This window comes from Cygnus olor, chromosome 1 (genome assembly GCF_009769625.2).
Source record: "Cygnus olor isolate bCygOlo1 chromosome 1, bCygOlo1.pri.v2, whole genome shotgun sequence".
Lineage (NCBI taxonomy): Eukaryota > Metazoa > Chordata > Aves > Anseriformes > Anatidae > Cygnus > Cygnus olor.
In genome coordinates, this window is record NC_049169.1 from 12,512,517 (window position 1) to 12,533,967 (window position 21,451).

General features: G+C 37.6%; 1 protein-coding gene and 1 long non-coding RNA gene across 14 annotated transcripts in view; one reads left to right on the plus strand and one right to left on the minus strand.

The window, feature by feature from the left end:
* MAGI2 (membrane associated guanylate kinase, WW and PDZ domain containing 2) overlaps nucleotides 1-21,451 on the plus strand; it is a 774,790-nt gene that overhangs the window by 460,221 nt on the left and 293,118 nt on the right. The window lies entirely within an intron of this gene.
* Nucleotides 83-5,982, minus strand: LOC121065770. The gene is made up of 3 exons (XR_005817304.1): nucleotides 5,727-5,982; nucleotides 3,995-4,161; nucleotides 83-324 (listed from the first exon to the last, which is right to left on the minus strand). It is a non-coding gene; the product is annotated as an uncharacterized LOC121065770 (long non-coding RNA).

Here is a 21,451-nt window from a genome sequence, read left to right on the forward strand (position 1 = left end):
CTGAGTACATCTTGTTGGTAAAAACTTAATATTCTGTATTTCTTGTTTATTTGAGGTTTAAAAACTTTCAGTTGTTTTAGAAACATTTTCAGAGGGTCAGCTTCCTATTTTTAATTGTGTCACCATTACTGTGCTGAAATGGAAATTGATTGTGGGTTGAAGTTGAGGTCTTCCCAGTGACTCTCTTCCCACAAACTGGCACTTAAGTGACACACCAAAGTGTTCTGATTCCTTCGTCTGACAGGTGGAGAGTCCTCATAAACAAGGAGACATGAAGTTCTGGACAGACTTTCATTCACTGATGTCTTCCAAGCCAAATTTAGCCTGTGCAGAGACAAAAGTCAGGTTTTAAACCTTCTGTTCAACAAATGCTTGTCAATAAACATCTGATTTATGATCTGCAAATTTAAAGTATGACTTAAGGACTGCTTCACATGAACATAGAGTTATTAATTACTGCATTGTGGTGACAATGGCTTTACCATTTGTATTTGGTTCCAGTGGTTTTAATTCCATCTTCCATGTAAGAAATTACAGAAAATTCAAAATCACACACATACACACACCCCGCCCCGCTGCATGCACCTCATGAGCAGCACATCCTGAGCACTCTACAGCAAAGGGATACAAAGGAAATTAATGAAAATTAGGATAATAAATTACTACCCTCCTAAGACCTTAATATGGTGGTTAATGAAATGTTCTGATTTAAAACAGTAAACAAAGGGATTGAGGGTAAAGATGTGTAAAGACAAAAATAGAAGCAGTTTTTCAAAAGACGTGTATTTACCAGCAGAAAGTATTTTCAAGGGCATAGAGGAATACAATGAGATACTTTAGAGTAAAGATCACATTCTTGCAACAGCAAGAGCCTCTTAGAGTGGTAGATCTGTTATCCATATGATGCCCTCTTCTCACTATCATATTCAGAGAACCTGTAAATGTGGTTATATGACCATTCACCATTCAGGTTAAAAGAGAGAGAGAGAAAAAAAATCATAAAATCAGAGAATCATAGAAAGGGACATTAAAGATCACCCAGTTACACACACGCACACACACCATGGGCAGGGTCACCTCCCAGGAGACCAGGTTGCTCAAAGCCCCATCCAGCCTGGCCTTGAACATTTCCAGGGATGGAGCATCCACAGCTGCTATGGACAACCTGCTCCAGTGCCTCACCACCCTCACAGTGAATAATTTCTTCTTTATATCTAAGCTAAATCTAACCTCTTCTAGTTTTAAAAATCTTAAATATAGTATGTAGCTTCATGATCTGATAGAATTCTTATACCTGTTTTATGTTAGTAAGATTTTATGCACCTTGTTGTTTTTCCCCCTTACACTTGAAGCAGCAGAGGGAGCTGAATCTCATTCTTATCATTAAATATAAAATGCAAAGCACTATTGACTCTATTTTCTTTAAAAAAAAAACAAAAAAAAAAAAACAAAAAAAAAAAAGTAGTTGGAAGCATAGCCCTCAAAAATATAAACTCTCAGAAGCCTTAAAATGTAATGCCAGTGAGTATATCAGCATTTATAGAGAATCCTTTCTAATTTTGTTAATGTATTTTAAGGCATCAGATTTACTTCCTTTAATCAAACAAACAAAACACAAGAAAAACACACACAAAAAAGTTTCATGTAAGTATTTTTCCATTTTCCCAAATGAAGTAGCAAAGAAGAAATAGAAATGGAATAAACATTTTTTTTATTAAAAAGAGACATTTTTAAAATTATTCTATTACAATATAAAGGTCAACTTGCATACTTTCTACAGTGGCTTTTTAAACTTTCTGAAATGTAGGATTAGTGTGACAGCATGCATACTTCCATTCTGTTCGAAAATGGAAGCTGAATAAATGCTCATTACTTTAATAATTGGTATTCCCAGTGTGTGGTCACTTCTATTTTAGGAAATAAGGCTTCTGTCTTAGCTAACATCCACAGACAGGAACACCAGTGGCATTAAAATACTAACTGTTAGCAAGCAATACTGCTTGCCTCCTGCTGCCCTGGCTGTCAGGTGAGGGCAGTGGTCCTGACATGGTATTCTCACTCCTGACACTTGGGTTCTTCTTCAGCAAGGCTTACAGTTAGAGGGTTCCTACCCCCATCTCTGTTCCACAGCAAGTCACCATCTCACCATAGCAGACTGGTGCACTGCAACTGAGCTGCTAGCTGGGGAAGACTTACAGATAGTCAAGACTGCAAGCCATATCAATAGGCAAATATTCTTCCAGAAGCGTGTGGTCAGTCTGGGCCTACCACACAAGAACACACGCAATCGGAAAAGATGACATCTAGATGTTCATCAAAATCTAACATGAAAAAGTGGCACCTGGGCAATATGTGTCAGTATAGGTCAAACACTCCCACAGGTATCTAGAAAACTGAAGTTTGACATGACTATTCTTACGCATGAAAATAGAAGAGTATCTTTCTGCTTGCATGCCCTGCCCACTGGATGGTTGTATCAAGGATGACCATGTACAGACTTGATCTGTGCTCATATTAAGTAGGTTGTGATAGGGATGCACATGACTGGGCTATGATGAAGTCAGTCACTAGACTGAATTCCCTGGGTAGCCTTCCAGACAGCTCTGCTACCTGATTCAGGGCTCTAGATTGCCAGAGCAGCATTTCTGACAATCCCAGGAAGCAGGCTGTTGCTCTACCTGAGTCAGTGTTCATCGCTGCTTTCAACGGTTGTATTAGGCACAAGGTCAGAGACTAGCCACTGTCACACACGGTTTGGTAGACCACATATTTCTGCTGGATAATTCTGCATAGCTCAGCAGAAGTGTGTGTGGATGTTCAATTAACCTAATTTATTTTCTGTTAAGATTCTATGTCCACCACAAAGAGCAACTTATTGTCAGCTCAGGGTCACTTTATATCACATCAGCTGGTAATGTCTTTAGGAAATCAGTTGTCTATAGGTTCCCCGGGCACATAACACTTTTCTTTGCTCATGCGTGTTTCCACGATGTAGGGCAGGACCGGGTGCCAAAGAGCAGATTTTGTATGGGTCAGTGAGCTTCAAAAAGCCTTTCTGCACAAACAAGCCCACTGAAACCACTAGCAATGTACTTTATTTTATATCAAAATTATATCAGCACCAAGGGGATCTCAGCATCAGAGAAATCAATAAATGACTTTAGCCTTCATCCTTTTTTTCTAATCTGGGTAGACCATAACTTAGCTCAGCCCAAGACATGCCCTATTTTTTAAAATTCTGTGCAGTCACTACCAGAAATGTGTTAACAAACTGAAGTGTCCAGGCAAAAGTAATACAAATTACCAGGAAGACTATAGGGAATAAATTTAGAGAACTCATCAGATAGAGCTTTGTTGGGTAATGATTGAGAAGCTCAGAGAATTTAAAATGTGTGAGCCCCGTGGATGTATAAATATAATTCAGTTGGTCAAATAAGTAACCAGCGCTAATGTAATGTATCTGGAAAAGATGAGCATTTCAATTTAATATTGGGAACAAATTTTCTCATAATGATGTGATTTAAAAGTTAGAGTAACCTTCAGAGGTGGAGATCCAAATTTCATCTCTTAGAAAAGTTAAAAGTAGCTAGTAGAAATATATTTGCATTAGTTAGAAGGATTAATTAAAGGCTGTACTGTAGTATTTTCTGCTTCGGTACAGTATTTATTAATGCTGTCTGTGTGACACATCAGGTTTCAATTTTTTTTTCTTATGAAACAGAGCACAGCCAGTTACTGTGTGCATTTCCTATACCTTTCTGAATGTATCTGAACACTGAACAACTGAACTTTGCAGTATGTGTTGTGCTGCAATAGTTTAAACATAGATAAGAAGATAAGATTGTAGTAGAAAAAAAAAAGAAAAAAAAGCACTGTCAAACTCTGTACAGTCTGAGCTATGAGACTATAACACATGCTCTCCCTCACTTGATCACCTACCACATTGGTCAGGACACCTACATTATTCCCAGCCTCCCTTTCACTGCTGCTGTACCTGTAGAAGCCTTTCCTGTTATCTTTGATGTCCTTCATCAATTACAGCTCTAGCCATTTATTGGCCTTCTTAATTCTGTCCTGTGTATTCAGGAAATTCTTCTCTATTTCTCCTTGGATGCCTGTCCATGTTTCTGCATTCCTGACACACATGTGGTAAGGAGTTCCCTGGGAACAAAAGTGACCGTTAGACTCCTCCCTTGTTTATACAACATTCTATAAATCCAACATAAGACTTCTGTATGCTAGCAAGGATTGTATTGTATCTTCTGTATTTCTGTACTTTAATGAGAAACTACTTTGCAGCAGAACATAAAAAATCCTGTTTATGACCCTGGGATGGGTAGTGTGTTTTTGAAATCTGTTTTTTATCACTCCATTTCAATAGCAAGATATTCTAGGACTTTGCAGTACTGCATGCAACCCTGTTCATGGTTGCTATGGTGGATTCACAGAATCACGGAATCATCTAGGTTTCCACATAGGTGAACAAAAGTGTGCATCTTGTTGCCTGCTAGGACAAAACAAAGGAATAGGCTGTTTCTTATCAAGATATAAGTGGCTGAGGAAGGCCAGAATTTGTATGGTTAATTGAAAAGGATTCAGCTACACAAAGTACAAACTGATACAACTTTTTCTGCAATACAGTTACATTACTTCCCAAGTGAGCTAATTAAAAAAAGATAAAAGGCCAACAAAAAGCAAGCACTGAAAGCAGTGTTTGTGTTTCAAAGTGAAGCAGTTTCTAATCAAAAACAGAAACATAAAAATAAATATATTAAAAACAAACAAACAAAACATTTCCTGTATAGGGAAATCCATACATTATGTTTACATTGTTTTCAAATATAATTATTCTGTTTTACCTTGTGTAAATAAAAGAATCAAGAGGTCTTTGCATGTATTTATTTATATGTTTATTTATTTATTTATTTTGGCCACTGGAAGACTCCCCTTGTCTCCTTGCATTTCCAGTAAAAGTAGTGGAGATAGGGTCAAAAATCAAGTACAGATATGCTGGTAGAGAATACAACATAGCAGTCCAGTTGATGGTTGACATCTAAAGTTATTTCACATCATGCAGATAGAAAAAGATAGTCTGAGTATAGAATAAGCTTTAAAAGATCCGACTGATGCAGAAAAGTCCTAGAATAACCTAAGGAAAATGCAATATACACTGAAAATAGTGCATAAGAAAAGGTACCTCAGTGTCTGAAAACTGATAGGCTTTTCAGAATTTAGATTTCTCTCTCCAGACTCTTTTAACTGTAAGTCTAATCTCCCTTAGTCATCATCAGGAAGAGATAGGGTGTGACTTAGCCATGACCACAACATGTTGGTGTCTGACGTAGTTTAGACCATTCTCAAGGCTGCTGAAGATCAGAGGAATGCAAAGACAAATATCTTGCTATGATCTCGGTTCACCCCCAAGTTACACTACATACTCTATCACTGAATTCTGGGCTCAAGGGAAAAATCTACAGTAACAAAAAGTCCTTATGAGTTGCATGTGCCTGATGAACTTTTACAATGGTGAAAGGGAATCAAATTCCCTCCCCCCCCCCCTTTTTTTTTTTTGTCCATGGATGAATATATATATGTAGGATTCTACACAAATATTGAGGGTGACTGTAGGCTAATGACACAGTTCTTCTTCTGTGTTCTGTGTAGTTTAATGTTCTCCCCTAAGAAACAGACGTTATAGGAGCTTTAAATGAAAGAATCAAACTGACCTTATTTCTTGTTGCTATTTGTATTTACGTGGTGTCAGGGAGCTCCAGGCATAAACCAGGAGCCATTGGCTAGGTGCTGTAAAAGCAGAGGGAAAAGGACAGCCTTTCCCTCAGGAATTTACGTTTGCAGTGTAAGATGAAGGACAATAGATGAAAGCAGTTGGTAGGGGAAGCACAAAAAGGAAAAACAAACAAACAAACAAACAAAAAACTGTAGCAGAATGTCAAGCAGTGGGTCTCCATGGACCAGCAATGTGATACATGTGATACAAGTATGAAATCATAAGATTGGTGATGTCATAGTGTGGATATAATTAGTTCTTCTTTAGGGCATGTCAGGAGCAGTGGGGAGGTACAAAGGGATTTTGTAACAGCTGGTGCTAGCAAAAACAAGGAAAAAGGAAGTGATAACTTGAGTGAGGAGACATGCAGATGGGATGGCAGAGCCAGTGTAGAAAATTAGTGTGGTAGGAAGGAGGGATGGATTTTGTGCTGAAAAAAAAAGGTGCTGGTAATCTTACCTGGGTTGGCCAATGGAAATGGGTGTTTAAAAGATAGAAAAACACAGAATATGAGTGCAGTGTCCCCTCATTCTAAGGAAGTGGAAAACACGTCACTGGGAAGATCTGGAAATGGTGTAGCTCATAGTTGCCTTCTTGCCCAGATTAACAGTGAATATATTATATTAGGTTACTGGTATACAAATGGAAAACTCAATGATTTTACAACAAGATTTACTAGGACAGTTAGTTCCCACCCAAAAAACTTTAAAACACAGCTTCTGGTATGGAACAATGATTGTCAGCATTTTTAACACACTCTGTTAAAGAGAATTATATTCAGTCTGGTTTATAAAAATCCCAAAAGAGTTATTCTAAAGCAAGCTAGTTGGCTATTTTATATTATAGTAGGCTATGTAGGCTGCTTACTATCACAAAATATCCTATTAATGGTTTTCTATGGTAAGACTGTGAAAGACTTTTATATAGAGGCAAGGTAGAAGGTGCAAGTATTTCCTCCTCCCTTGCCCAGTATGTGCAAGGCATATCAGAAACACCATGGCACAGGACACAGGCTGTGAAGCAGATCCTGCACCACCATCACATCAATAAAGAAAAGTTATCCACTTGTTCCAGATGGACAAGGAGTGTGCCAAGGAGCTGACAACGAACATCTTTCTCACCAAACTGATACTTGGGATATGTCAGAGAGAAGTTTGCTTTTATGATTTAGACCTAACCAAAAGCTGCTGGCTGATCATACCTTTATAACCAAGACTGTTTTGAGAAAAAATCTAACCTCTCCGCAAATTTTGATTGCAACTAGTTCTGTTGGTAGTCCTTAGCACACGTTTCATTGTCATATTTTCCCAGCCATATTGGGAAACTACTCTGTTTAGCACAGAAACTCCACTTCTAAAATAAATAAATAAATAAATAAAACCTCCTGTAGACTGCTGAAGTTGTTATTATGTTTGGAAAACCTCGATCCTGCCTGAGACAGAATGAAAATCTCTTGATCAATGAAAATTCAAATTAAAACTCTGACTGATTCTGCAGTAAAAATATGAAAGGGGACAGATGGTATGAAGACATGAGCATGATTATACACTCAGAGGTGAAATTTAGCTGGAAAGAGAAAAGACACAAATCAAAATTATGGAAATGAAGGAATTCCCCTTACAACGTTATTTAACGAATCCCCTTCATTAACCTCACCTGGCAATATTTGGGCTGAGGCAATCCCACACACAAATACAGGCTGGGCAGAGAATGGATTTTTGAGCAGCCCTGAGGAGAAGGACTTGGGGGTGTTGGTTAATGAGAAGTTCAGTATGAGCTGGCAATTTGTGCTTGTATTCCAGAAAGTCAACCATGTCCTGGGCTGCATCAAAAACAGTGTGGCAAGCAGGGCAAGAGAGGTGATTGTCCCCCACAGCTTGGCTCTCCTACCATGAGACCCCACCTGGAGCACTGCATTCAGCTCTGGGGCCCCCAGCACAAGAAGGACATGGATGATTAGAATGAGTCCAGAGGAGGGCAAAAAAGATGATCAAAGGTCTGGAGCATCTCTCTTATAAAGAATGGCTTGAGAGAGTTGGGGTTGTTCAGCCTGGAGAAGAGAAGGCTTCAGGGAGACCGTATAGCAGCTTTCCAGTACTTAAAGAAGGGCCCACATGAAAGCTGGGGAGGGACTCTTTGTCATGGAGTGCAGTGATAGGATAAGGAGTAATGAGTTTAAACTGAAAGAGGGTAGAATTATATTAGTTATAAGGAAGAGATTCTTTATTTTGAAGGTGGTGAGGCACTGGAAGAGGTTGCCTAGAGAAGCTGTGGATGCCCCATCCCTACAAGTGTTCAAGGCCTGGTTGGATGGGGCTTTGAGCAACCTGGACTAGTGGAATGTGTCCCTGCGCATGACAGAAAATTGGAACTAGATGATCTTTAAGGTCCCTTCCAAACCAGACCATTTTATGATTCTGTGATTAATATCCTTGCAGTAGTAGTGCCCATCCTTTGCTACTTCATGAATCCCTATTTGAGAGACTACTAGCAACATCAAAGAAGGTTTTTCTAGATAACACAAGACCCTAGAGATGAAGACAGTACAGTTGGCTGATTAGGAGAAAGCAAAGATATTGTTTTGCTATCCATAGGAGGGATAAGGTTGTTGACTTTTCCTTACTGGGACTGTTCTTAAGGGTAAGGCATGAACTTCTAATAGGAATAGAGTCAACAGGAGGTGCTTTGTGTCACGAGGAAGCTAAGCTGACTACTAACCTCAGTAACACTCTTTCCTTACTCTCTTGCACAAGCTCAGAGAAGCAAGGAGTGGGATTTTTTAGGGGTTGTGAGAAGAGAAGTTGATATTATCTTCTGAGTTGATGATTATGCTGAATCAGCTGGAGTAGAGCTTGCATCTGCAGTCTTCTGGGTTAGGCAGTCTGCTTAAATTCCATATGCTTTTTAGTTTGATTAATTATGAGTAATTTATTGCATCCTAAACTGATTTTGACTCTTGGCACTAGTGATTTTGCCTGTGAAAATCACATAGGGTAAAAGAGAAATCACTCCAGGCATAATAAAATTAAAGGGCAAAGTCTGAGGCAAATCTTTCAGGTTTTTGAATGTTTCATCAGCTCCTCATCTTATGTTTCTAGAGTGATTGCTTGGAGTATTTACCTTAATGTCACAGGGCTTGTACAAAGCCTGTTTTTAATGTAGTGTCTTCTAACAATGAAAGTGAATATAAGCTCAAGACATCATTTTATTGAAGTGTGGCACTCTGATTAGATGGGCAAGATTCAGAAAGAAACTGACATTACATAGACTACTATTTTTCAGGAAACAGGCTTTTGCACTCAGAAATATAGTGGTCTTACAGTATGATATATAAAAACTGGATTTTTTGTTGTTTTAATTACAAGTTACAGTTTCCACAGCCTTCAGTGCTGCCATAACTTGTCAGATTGTCAGTAAGATCTTTATTTGTAAAAAGAGTTTGGACAAAGTGTAGTGATATATTTTTATAGTGATCTTTGTACAGTTGAACTGCAATTTAAAGAATAATTACTTTCCTTCACAGCTTTATCTCGTTCTTGCCACCCTTCATATTGAGGGTGCTAAGTATTACATTGGTTTTTGAGATAGAGTATTTCAGAGGGATTTTGTAGGTCCCATTCCGCATAAGTCATCAAGGAAAAAGAAGGTAAAACAAACCAGCTACTTTTGATACTTTATTTGTATTCTTTGATTAAGGAATAAAAAACCTTTCTACAGCACATCTGCTCTGTCAACTGCAAAAGTTTGCATGATATGTGGCATGAAGACACAGCATTCAGATAAAAATAAGCATTGAATAGCTATTTATCACTGAATGTTTTCAAAGTGTGCATTTTCATTGTGTGAATGAGTCAGAAATTCACCAGGAAAAACATTGTGTGACTGGGAGGTTATCCACACTATATAACATTAAATGTATAACTTCTTGCTCTTAATCAACCCCTAGAGACATTCAGTTTTCTCTATTCTCTATACTGAGGACTTCAATTCTTAACTTTGGGTTCTGTAAATTACAGGGCATACGCTAAGGTGTTAAGTAGATGGGGTGATCCTCTTTTGCAGGTAAAGACATGTTTATTATCCCATAGGAGTTTTAGCAGAACAGGGAATATATTCCAGGGTTGATGCCTCTTCAAACAGAGGAAAGTGAAATGTAACATTTTAGCCTACAGAGTATGGATACAGAGACAAGCTAACATTTCCATCAGTGGCCCTAATGAGCATACATTTAAAGGAAGTCAGCTGTAAAATTTCCTAGGATTGCAAAAGAAGCCTGACAGGTATGGGTCAGGTTTCAGGTCTACTTATATCAGTAAACCTGATATTATTCAGTGACATCCACCTTGACATTGCTGTGGCTCTCTCTTATCTGACTGACAGACTGTCTTTCTACTCTTGTTCTGTCTGGCACAAACTGTGGAGCAATCATCCTCAGATCACTGACTCACAGAATCACAGAATCATTTAGGTTGGAAGGAGTTTCTTCAGGTCATCTAGTCCAACTACTCTGCTCAAGCAGTCAGCTAATGCAGGTTATTCAGGACCATGACCAGCTGGGTTTTGAATATCTACACAGATGGAGACCACACACCTAAGCAACCTGTTTCAGTGTTTGACCACCCTCGTATTAAAAGCAATTTTTACTGTGTTCATATGAAATTTACCAGTTTTTATTTTTAGTCCATTACCTCTTGTCCTTTCACTGGGCACCACTGAAAAAAGCCTTCCTCTGTCCCATAAGGTATTTCTTATATATATAGATTCCCCTGAGACTTCTCTTCTGCAGGCTGAACTGTCCAAGCTCTCTCATCCTCTCCTCACCAGAAAGATGTTCCTATCCCTTCACCACCTTCATGGCCCTTTGCTGGTCTTTCTCCGCTATGACCGTGTATCTCTTGTACTAGGGAATCTTGAAGTGGCCTTACCAGTGCTGAACACAGAGGAAGGATCACCTCTCTTGACCTGCTGGCAATGCTGTTCCTTACGCCGCCCAGGACACTGTTGATATTTTTGCCATGAAGATGTATTACTTATGGTCAGCTTATGGTCCACCAAATCCTTCTGTGAAGATCTGCTGTCCAGACAGTTAGCCCTGGCACATACTGGTGCCTAGGGTTATTCTTCTCCAGGTGCAGAATTTAGCATTTCCTCTGGTTGAAGTTCCTTAACTTCTTCTCAGTCTAAGTCTTCAGGTGGTCTGGGTCCACCTGAATGGCAGCACAACCATCTGGTATATCAGGCATTCCTCCCAGTTTTTCATCTGCAAACTTTCTGAGGGGGCACTCTGTCCTATTGTCCAGATCATTAAAATGGCCTTTCAAAGTATAAAAGGGGGTTGTAAGAAAGTTGGAGAAAGACCTTTAACCAGGGTCTGTAGTGACAGGACAACAGAAAATGGTTTTAAATGAAAGAGGGTAGATTTAGAGCGGATGTAAGGAAGACATTTATTATATTGAGTGCAGTGAGACACTGAATCAGCTTGTCCTGAAGAGAAGTTGTGGATGCCCCATCACAGGAAGTTTTCAGAGTCAAGTTGGACAGGTCTTTTTGCAACTTTATTTAGTAAGAAATGTCCCTGCCCATGGTACTGAGGTCTTTAAAATAGATGGTCTTTAAAAACCCTTTGAACCCATCCCATTCTATGATTCTAAAATTCTATGTTTGATGAATAGTATTAGCTTAAGTATCTACCCTGGGGTACACCACTGGTGGCCTCCAACTCCACTTTGTACCACTGATAAAAACCCTCTGGGTCTTGCTGTAAAGCCATTTTTCTATCCAACTCCCTATTTACTTATCTAGCCCATACTCAGAGACCTGGGTCTGTTCAGCCTGGAGAAAAGAAGAATGAGAGGGGATCTCATCAATGTGTATAAATACCTGAGGTGTGGGAGACAGAGGGATTTGGCCAACCTCTTTTCAGTGGTTTGTGGGGATAGGACAAGGGGTAATGGCCACAAGACAGAGCACAGGAGGTTCCACAGAAACATGCGAAAGAACTTCTTCACAGTGAGGGTGACGGAGCACTGGAACAGGCTGTCCAGGGAGGTTGTGGAGTCTCCTTCTCTGGAGATATTCAAGGCCCGTCTGGACGCCTATCTGGGCAGCCTGCTCTAAGGAACCTGCTTTGGCAGGGGGGTTGCACCCGATGATCTTTCGAGGTCCCATCCAACCCCTTCAATTCTGTGATTCTGTGATTCTGTTAGCTTGTCTATCCACAAAGCTAGAAACCTCACTGTAGAAGGCTATCAGGTTTGTCAAGCATGATTTCCACTTTGGAAATGGTTTCCAGGACTCATTGCTTGATCACCTTCCCAGGGAATGAGGTGAGGTTGTCAGGCCTGTAGATCCCCAGATGCCCTTCTTGAAAATGAGTGACATTTGTTCTCCAGTCTTCATAAACCTCTCCCAATCACTATGACCTTTCAAAGATAAGCAACAGTGGCCTCACAATTGCATCATCTACCTCCCTCAGCACTTGTGGGTGCAACCGATCAGGACCCATGGATTTATATATGTGCAGTTTGTTTAAATTCTCCCTATGGTGGTCCTCTTCCACCAACGGCAACTCTTTGCTCCAGACTTTCCATCTGGTCTCCTGGACAAGGGACTCCTGAGGGCTGGTATTACCAGTAAAGACTGAGGGGAAAAAAGAAAAAGGAAAAAAAGCATCAAGTACTTTGGCTTTTTTCATGTTCTTCATCGCCAAGTCCCATGCCCAGCAGAAGGACCACACTTTTCCTAGTCTTACTTTTGCTATTTATACACATGTAGATTCTTTTCTTATTGTCTTTCACACTCCTTTCCAGATACAACTCTAGATAGGCCTTGGCTTTCCTAACCTCAGCTGGCCCCTAACTTGTCCCCAGGCAGAGCTCCAGGCATTCCAGCTGCAATCTCACAAAAAGGTCACCAACCCCTCCTTGCCTTCCCAGCGTCCTTCCAAAAGAGCCTATATCTAACCGTAATAGCTCTCTAATTATGTAACTTATCTCACCACGTCTCGATGAGCCCAAAGAGACCATAGCCCTGTAACTGCACACAGACTTATAATTTTTCCTGTTGGTTCCCCGTGCAGAAGCCATTACTGTCAAGGTATTTCAGAGCACCCAGGTGTGCTCATTCATCAGAAAAAGTTCAAGAGGTTTCCCCATAAGGCTTTTCCACAGGCACTTCTTTCTTTCCATATCTATGCTTAAAATGATTCCACTTCAAGATTGCTTTGTTGAAGATGGTGCCTCTTCAGTTCCCATTTTCCCTGTCCTTTGACTTGCCTACTGCATCCACAACTTCCTCACTTGTTTGTTGAGGAATTTCTCCCCTCCCCGTAATTCCTAAAGCTCTCTGCACCAGGCTGCCCAGACTGTTGGCACAGTTCACACGTTTCTGGTTGCATGCTTTGGCTAAAAGGTCCTCCCTCATTCTGCATTTTTAGGGTGTTTCTAAGAAATGGATCACAGTCTTCTGCTCTTGGAAACTTATCAAGATCAACCTCACAACCGTAGTTGTCTTGCCCTTATTTCCTATGGAAATGGTGTTCTGGATCATTGCTCCTGTTCTACCTAGAAAATAGTCTCTGAATTCTGGCCTTTGTTCTTATAAGCCCATGCTATTAATTTTGTTTATTTGTTTGTTTGTTTTGTCAGTACTGTGTTTCCTTTACATGACTGTTTGCTTTAGGAGCAAATCAAGAGACTAAAACTAATGGTCTCTGCATTTTTGAGATATTTTTGGATATAAATGATATCCAACATAGTTCACATGTGGGAGTGGAAAATAGGACACATAGCCTATCAGATTTGCACTTTTCTGGAACAGCTACTGATGGCTACACAGGAGAGCCTATAATGTCTGAAATGGCATTAAACACAATGCTTAGATATCGATTCATTTTTCATTTCAACAATGAAATATTTCATTTCATTTACAACACCCCTTACAAACAAATGTAATGTCTATGTCTTCTATCCTTGTTCTGCTAAGCTAAATGAACTTATTTTAGTCTCTTCCTATACAAGGGTCCAAGTAAAACTTTCAAAATAAACAGAGTTCAGGTTACTGTGTCTCTTCTTCAAAGTGTTTTTTAAAGCCCTGCACAGTTTTGAGATCAGAATAATGGGTCAGTATGTTCTTGGATATTCAGATATTCCTCTCCCCACCCCCACACCCCTTCCTAAATATTGATGTTCTGATTGCTATTCTTCAGACATATAATTTGATAAATGTATTAAGTATCCTCACTACTGGTTGTGGAAGTCATCTGCTAGTTTTCTGCAATGGATATTACCAGTTATCCCTGTTTTGTGAACACTGAACTCTTATTTTATATTCTACTTTTTTGCCTCTACATCTGGTATTATACAATTATAGATATGCTAATTCTTTTTCTGTCATGGAAAACACCTGTAAAGTATAATAAAGAGGAGACTGAACTTCACAAACAGAAGTGGATGACACATTACTTATCAACTTGTTCTCAGTGTTCTCTCTCTCTCTCTCTTTTTTTTTTTTTTTTTAAACTCCCCCAAAATTTCATGTTAACACTTCTCCTTTCTCTGTTAAGCCTGCCATGTCTGGAATTGAAGGAAAACCAAATGATGTGTTCAGACCACTGAAATACATACTGAAAACCTCAGTAGAGCAAATTTATGATGTCTTGCTGTTAAGACATAAATGGTTTCTACCGGTATCTTCCCATCTGTTGCTACCATTTTTGTTTTGGCATTACTCAAGGAGTGACTGCAAAGTTAGATATTTCAAGCAGTAGGAGTCCAAGAATAAATGATCTAACCATAATAATTCCAGATGTAACTAAATCTTGTTTATGTATTTGATTACCACTGGATGTCTCACCTTCTGGCAAGGAAAATTCATCATACAGGTAGGGAAGGAGGCATGATGCTTTAAAACAACTTCCTAAATAACAACATAAAAGAGAGAATAGTTCACTTAATCATTAATTTTACCCATCAGATGTCTGAACATTTATGATAATTTACCTATTTTTCATTTGTAATCAGGCACTTGAGGAAATAAATACAAGTGCTTCACAGAATGCTATTTTTCTCATTTTCCTTAATATGAACAGATTAAAATTAAATGGAATGTTAGAAAGAAAAGCTGGTTAAGACTTGTCAGGTCACTGAGGTCGTCTGCCTGCCAATGAGGCTGTGTTGCCTGCAGTATATGCAGGTGCTTTGTTTCAGTCTAATTTTAAATGACTCATATAGTGAAGCTCCTTGCACCACCTCCCTTGGGAGACAGCTCTGTAATCTAACATCCTACCAGTGAGAAAATGCTTTCTGATACTTGGCTGAAGATTTCCTTTTGTACAGCATCAATCTACAGTTCTTATTTATATCCAATGAGTTCATATGAAATAATTTTTCTTCTATATCTGGGTTTGACCCTCCTAAAAGAGGTAGTAATCATATTCCTCACTGACATCTCCCACCCTGCATTCTCACTTTTAATTTATTCAAACTATTTCTAAAATATTCATAAATATTTTCTAAATATTCATAGAATCCGTGCATGGGTTCTTTCCCGATTTCCAAACTTATTTTATTGTCTTATTTTTGGCACTGAGGTGCTCAGATTTCTGGATCTCAGGTGTAAATTGTCACTTCATTGTAGTTGTTCCAGTCAGTACTCACTGTCTTTTCTTCACCAGTTTCACTGCTTTAACACTCTTGTCCATAGCATTTGGATGGGTTTGTCATACGTAACCTAGGACCTCACCATATAGCATCACAGGAAAGGAGAAGTGAAACCAAGATGAAAAAAAAAATAAATGGAAGGACTGAAAAAAAAAAAAAAAAATTGACAGGTGAAATTAAAGGGAGTAAGGAGGTATTGAAATGAAATATCTTTTGTGAGTGATGCAAAATTGCAGGATGCTTAGAAAGTAAAAATGTGAAGTACTGCAAATTTATGTAGGGTGGGCGGAAATTAAGTAGATAATAAGAGGAGGAAAAAAAATGAATCAGGACTGTTTTTGTTACAGCAGCAAAAGTGATTTTGGGGAGATCTTACTTTCTCAGAAAACAAACACACAGGAAGCTATCCCATCTGTGATTTAGTTTACATTGGAATTGATTTTGAAATGCCCAGTGGCCTGTGGCACACAAGGAAGATCAAGCTGATAGTGCCCAAGTTTCTGTTTCTCCACTTAGGCCAGCTGCTCAAAGAAATGGGTCTCTGCAGCAATAAAAACTGTGCAAACCGCTTGTCTTTCCATGTGAAAGAGCCAGGGAGGAGACTCCATGTCCACAAAGGCAGTCTAAGAGCTTCATGCTTCACACTAGGTCATCCTTGTACCTCCTGCAGGGCTTGAATACCAGCTATCATTGCTTATTAATGACTTTATGCCTGCATTTTTCCCCTGATATTGTATTTGCAAGTCAAATAAAGTAAGGAGCATTTTCTTTCTCTCTCTTGGCTAGAATTACTTCATTTTGTATTTTTCTGACACTATATCCTGCACACCTTCACTGACTTGTGGCTCCTTCTTTGAATGTTCTCGTTCTTGTTTTCATTGCAGCAAACATTCCTGGAGGAGCTCTCTTACCTGCTTCTTTTATTATTTTCTCAGGGGTGATGCTTGTTGGTACAAAGTACTCCTTTGTGACTTTCAAGCTTCACTAGCCTTCTTCCAAGTAATGGGTTTCAATGGTGTCTTATGAAGAACCATAGGGGTAGTCCCCAAAGAACTTTCTTCTCAAAAGTTAATGGTTTTGCTTTCATAGAAAACCTCTTTTAGTAAATGCAATCAATATTGTTTCACCAAACATCTAATTTTTAACAACTCCTTGATTATTTCATAGTCATTAATGAAAAATATATTTTGCTTTTGTTATTATTTGTACTTTCTAGGCTCTGAAATTTTGTCTTTCTGATGGTACTTGTATGATATATTTTGCTATGAAATCTTTTTCTCTAGGTAACTTATAAGCTTTTTTGAAGATCTGTTCAAGATATATTTTTACACAACAGATATATTTCTGAATGGTCCCACATGAACCATGAGTGACTAACCAAAAATAAGTATCTTTCACCTATAATTGGAGAGCAAGGATTACAATTGCAATGAATTTAGATAGCAATAAGTTTAGTAAAATAGACATCAACGAGTCTGCGACAATATTTCTTCTGAGACACTGTAATAAAGAAAGATTTCGAACATATGCTTGAAAAGGGAACTATATCTGAGAACTTTGTCTCCTGCTATCCAAAGCAATTCATTTAGGTTCCAGGCAAACCAAACTTTCCCTAGAAGGAAAACATACTTTTTCTCTTTTTCAAAATAACAACAACAAAACCATGGTTTTAAAATAACTACAGTGATAACAACAGAATGGAAGGGAAAACAAAGTAATAAAGAAAATAAAGACACAGAAGAGAGGATGTATAAACATAACTTGAAAGGTTCCAAAAGGTCTGGAGAGCATTAGCCCTTTAATATTAGAAAAACTCTTAGAAAAGAGGCAAGATCAAAAAAAACTTATCTGGAGGACACAAAACATTTAATTATGAGATACATATAATAGTTTTGAAAATGTAAGGAGTTTGATTCAAACTTCGGTTGAATATGAGACAATATTTTGCTATCATAAATAATTATTACTACATAAGTTTAATTTACAGTAAAGGCATTAAGGCCTGAATTGTATTAATTGTTTATTGATTTAAAGTCTTTTAATACTAAACCATATTTGCTAATCCATTAAAATTACCAAAACCTTCTTGAGGACATGTAGCTTATATTACCAAAATAGCTTTTTAAGGACTGGACTCCCACAAGGTCCTTGAATAAGACAGTGTTCCAACAAGACATCACCTTTGCTGACATAAATACATCCAGTCTGTGGATTTTCCCAGTGTAGCAGTGTTAGTCAAGGGAGCTGTGAGGTGGGCAAGTGCTAGTCAAGAGGGCTTTTTCACACTCCCAATCACAGCTACTCTGACAAAAATTCTGATTATTCCTCAGTAATTTCGCAATTAAGAAAAACACTAGGAAAGCTAGGTGATGTTCATTTGTCTTGTCTGAAGAGGGTATAGGCACATCTACTATGTTTGGGATAATTAGGAAGAATAGAATTGCATATTTTATGATCTAGAGTACAACATCTAAAGGTAAAACTAAAATCATTCAAATTTATTTGACGTTTAAAAAATTAATTGTAAAATCAATACAATTTTCACAGTGCCTTACACTTCAGATGCATATTCCAAGTAGGGATATATGGAATGCTTTGAAATAAGGTCATAAACTATATATTTGGTGAGTACATAATATCATTATAAATGTAAAGTTTGCAGCATATAAGATAAATTAGAGTTTTGAGAAATAAAGCTGAATGGAATCTTCATGAAATAATTTGAAAAATACATGACTAGAAGCTTCTTATTGCCACTAGGAAATAGCAATCATAAAACTAAGAGGGAAGTTAAACCTTAAAATTACTGATGAGATGGATTTAGGTGTTTGGGTTTGGGGTATTAAAGCTTTTATTTTCCCGTCTTATAGTCACTAACAAAATGACCATGCTGTCTAAATGGAAAGTTGTGATGTACTCATCCAGATCAGCTTGGAGAAGCCTGAATTTGAAAGTGCTGATTTCTGTTTTGTTATCGCTTAGAATTATGTTTTCACTGATAGTTATCAAAAATTATCTTAATGCATGCTGTTTAATATATGAGTTTGAAATAAATGCTGCTGAGAAATGAAAACACACTAAATTATATAATAATATATATTTCGGTGGTTATTACTTTGGGAATTGAAATATCCCTTCATTCTAGTATACTATGTGTTTGCACTCTCCTTTTATGGTTTATTCTGTATTCTGTGTATTTGGATCTCCTTAAATACAACAATCAACAAGAATATTTGTTGCAGCATTTCCATAAACACATTGTTTTGTGATTGTCCTCCACTTAGAATTTTGTCTATTACTACGCTTGTTATAATCCAGACTGTGTGACCTCTCTGTTCAAATCAAGTCACTAATCATAGCTTTGAATTTTAATAATCCTTGAAATGAACTCATCCACAAACTAGTTACCCACAAAAAGCGCCAAAGTGATAAGAATGAGCAAATTTAAGAAACTGGAAAATGAAAAGAAGACACATCTTTATAATAATGTATTTTTTTTTTACCTCACATTAGTATGCACTATTAGTATGTAGTATGCTTGGAAGGGAAAAAAAATAAAAATAAAAATAAAAGTTCCACAAGTATTTAAGAGAAAGTCTTCACTGTTTACAGCAGAAATTTTCTCATAGTTTTTCATACCCTCAGATTTATTTATTTTTATTACAGGAGAGTGACAAACTCAGGATCCTGTACTGAGAAGTCATGTATTTGCAGATTATTTCATTACTAAGTAAAGAAACAATATAATTTCTAAAAATGTATCCTAACTTTTGGATCCAGTTACTTTGGGTTAAAAATGACCAGCACTTACGAAAACTGAAAATTCTTGTGACAAAAATCTTAGTAGCGACCAAGATGAGTTGGAAGATTTTCTGTTGATTTCAACTTAAAGTTTGCATTCAAGTTAAGGTTTGCATTATTATTTAAGAAAAAAATCCTAAGAAAGAAATAAGCTGTCAGTACTGTGAATAAAGTAGATTGGGAATTTTACCTGATTACTCAGAATATTTATGTATTTATCCAATTTATTTCTTAATTGACTCTGGAGAGACCAGCATAATTAAAACATTAAATGACCTATATATCTGAAATGAAAAAGTGATAGCAAAACACAATCTCAAATATTCGAAATGTGTAAATTTCAGCAAGGAATAGAGGTTATTTAGTGTTGTGTGAAGTATAAGAAGAATAGCCAGATGAAATTTTAAAAGGAAGGATTTCATCCAGATCTCACTGTTAACTTCTGACAACAAAAGCCTTTGGAGTATAGGTTATTTTTTAAAGAAGCAGAAGAAAAAGTCTTATTTAGGAACATTGAAGGTAAACTAACACAGTGACTAAGAAATTCATTTGGGGAATTATAATCCTAATTCTCTCCAGAACTCAGCTTCAAGAACAAAATAAATATCTTTTATGACAAAAAAAAAAAAAAAAGAAAAAAGTTTATTTTACAAGTCTTATCTTAGTGTCACATGGCAAATAAATATTTCTTACTTTTTATACCATTTTGGAACAGTTTTCATTTATAGTTATGAATTAAAATTGACGTTTTAAACTAAAATAAAAAATCACAGCTCAAACTAACATCTGGCTACAAATTAAAAAAAAATAAATGTTTTTCATAGACACTAACCTACCTGTATGTGTCTTTTTTGTGTGTTAGCTGCAATTTGTTCTCTTTTTATTAAACATTTCAGGTGTACTTGATTTTCTTTAGGTTTTCTTTTGATATTTAACGTAGAGCTTCTGAAAGATTTTGGATATATAGCCAAGAATATCAAAGGGCTCTGTTTACCTACTGGATATACAAGTTTACCTGCAACATTTCAGCCGAAGCCAAAAAAGCAGAAAGAGTATAATTTCTAGTTTTCCTTGCTGAGGATGGTAACAGAAGTATTGTCTCTAAAAGATTTTGTGATGATGACACAAAAGAGAGAAGTCAGTTCAATGTCAAGACACTTGTGTCTAGGAGTTTGACATCCCACTGCTGTCAGTTAATTAGATACAATTAATTAGTCAGAGAAGCCTGTGAAGGGATTCAACTGATCAGCCACTAGATGTCAACTTTAGGCTGAACCAAATAATTCCCTTTGACTCCACTGATAGCGTCAGACCAGGTGATTTCAGATGCTTAATCAAAGAATTTTGTTTAGCATTTAGCAAAATATAAACTATCTTTGCACTAGCAGGTAGTATGGTAATATAGGAGCAGATCTGTAAAGAGAAAAGCATGTGTGCTGTGGTTCCAGAGCCTACAGTGCATACATTCTGTGTGTTATACTATATTCTAGTCCTGCAGATTGAATGCCCTTTGGTAGCTAAAGAATGTCTTCTGAGCTAGCTTCATCAGAAAATAATACAATTTGTGTGCTGTGAGATGGCTTTAAATGTACTATGACATATGGTAAAAGGGAGCAATAGGGTGTGCACCAAACGAGCACCTCTGATCCAAACTCAAATGCTAATGTGTATGCAGGCCTTGTGTATCTCACTAGACTTCCGGTTGCAGTTCCAGAAGGGCACATCTCCTGTTACAAAATCTGTTTCAAAAGCCTGTTTCAAATCTTCCAGTCCCTTGTGAATGTCCCAAGTATCTTAATGAGTCCAAAGCAGCACAAGGAACTTACACTTGGTAAACTGGATTGTAATCTTGATCCCCACTGAATATCTTGGGAGTTTAAACATTAAAGATAGACACCTAAGTTTAGTTTTGGTATTGATTGCCCAGTACCACACAGTGAAATGGACTGAAATTACAAAATACAGTGTCAACCTCTACTATTGCTAACTTTGAATTTTTTGTTGAAATGACTGAATCTTTTTTTTCCCCATTTCTGGCATTCCCAAATGTTTCTAGGTTCACTTTGTGCTCTAGTTTTGCATACTTCGTTTTTCATTCATATTCATGTTTGACTAATGTAATATTTATATGTTTGGTCTTGGCATCCTGTGAATGCTAATGATAGTTAGATGTTCTCTCAGTCCCAGAAGAACCAGCAAAGAC